Raw genomic sequence first — 1,684 nt, forward strand, 5'->3', positions numbered from 1 at the left:
GCTAGAATAGATCTTCATGGCTGGGCATCGGGAGTTGGTTTTCGACTCCAGCCACCCTCGGTGACAGAGGAGATGGTCCCTACAGACTTTCTGAGGTGGTAATCTTCTGGAAATCACCTTGAAGCTACTGGGTGGGTTTGAACTGCCTCCCAGTTAGCACACCTCAGGGATGACAGATGATGCTACCGACCTCTTCCCCTCCCCCCACAGCCCCACTTCTCCATCTCTGCCTCCTCCGGGAGCCAGCAGCAGCAATGACAACAAAACCACAGTGGTCCCTGAGCCGCCTCTGAGTCACACTGCCCTCGTGTGTGTCAGGGGAGAACTACACTCCACGGGGCTTCTTCTGGTCATAACTTCGTTTTTTGTTATGTAGAATACGCACAGCAGAACACACCACAACCGATTCGGCAGCTTCTACATGCACAGTCGTGTTTTGCAACGGTTCTCACCCCTCTTTTCTTTTCTTTATAATTTTCTTGAGTTACAGTTGCACCTTTATTTGAAAGTCACATCTGCCAAATGAGCGTTTTCCACCAACCCCTGCGAGCGGCAACGTTCCCAGGTGTGGCAATTACATAATCTGTCAACCTGTGAAGGGGTGGAGTCTAGCCTGTCAATCAGGTCGCAGCTTGATGGCCTCATTTGGAGGCAAGATGGTGATAATAGCTCACTAGAGGCCAGACACACTCTCTGCTTCACCTCCCCGCCAAACATGCCTGTTGACAAGCCACATGGGGCTACACTGATGCAGTCAGAGCCCTGGAGCCGGAGGAGCCACGTGGAGACCTAGGCAGCGCTGAGATGCTTCCACCACCACTGGATCCACAAGACTTTCCACCCACTGGCTTGTGATCTTCCTGCAGTCAGCATCATTGCATGGCTGCGTCTGGTTCTCTCCTTACAGGCCGGACTGCTTTTCCAGTGGACACCTGGTCCGCATTTGGCTTTGTGACAGGGAAGGCAGGTCAGCAACCCCGCAGTACGCTTCCCACTTCCTGTGTTTCTGCTTTCCCATCCTCCTCCTCCCCTGTCCCTGCCCCCCTTCTGAGCGGTCCCCCTGGTCAAGTGCCACCCTTTGGGGTCTCTAGGGCTGGGTTCTTTTAAGGCAGCAGTTCTCAACCTGTGAGTCGTGACCCCTTTGGGGGCTGAACGACTCTTTCACAGGGGTCACCTAAGACCACTGGAAAACATACATTTTAGGAACCGGACACCACTGCTCTATCTCTCCAGGCCGGTCTGCGCACATGCAGATACGCCCACATACGGTGTGAAGACTGTTACCCATGCTACACCATGCTTCAAGACAACATTTCATTTGTGTGTAATTAGAGATACATATTTCACAATAGATAGTTACATATTGTTTTTGTGATTCATCACTCTGCTTTCATGAGGCTCCATTTGTCTCAATGAAAATACATCCCGCCTATCGGCTATTTACATGACGATTCATCACAGTAGCAAAATGACGGTGATGAAGTAGCAACGAAAATAATGTGATGTTTGGCGGTCACCAACCCCATGAGGACCTGTGTGAAAGGGTCGCGGCACGAGGAAGGTTGAGAACCGCTGCTCTAAGGAGTGTATGTCCCCTGGTGCTATTGTTCACCGCATAGGTCTGTCTATTGTTTCACTGTGGGAAAAGGGACAGCCAAACAAGAGACAGGCCAGTCAGCTACAA

The sequence above is a fragment of the Echinops telfairi genome, unplaced genomic scaffold (assembly GCF_000313985.2).
Source record: "Echinops telfairi isolate 266 unplaced genomic scaffold, ASM31398v2 ScPeMD7_36;HRSCAF=134, whole genome shotgun sequence".
NCBI lineage: Eukaryota > Metazoa > Chordata > Mammalia > Afrosoricida > Tenrecidae > Echinops > Echinops telfairi.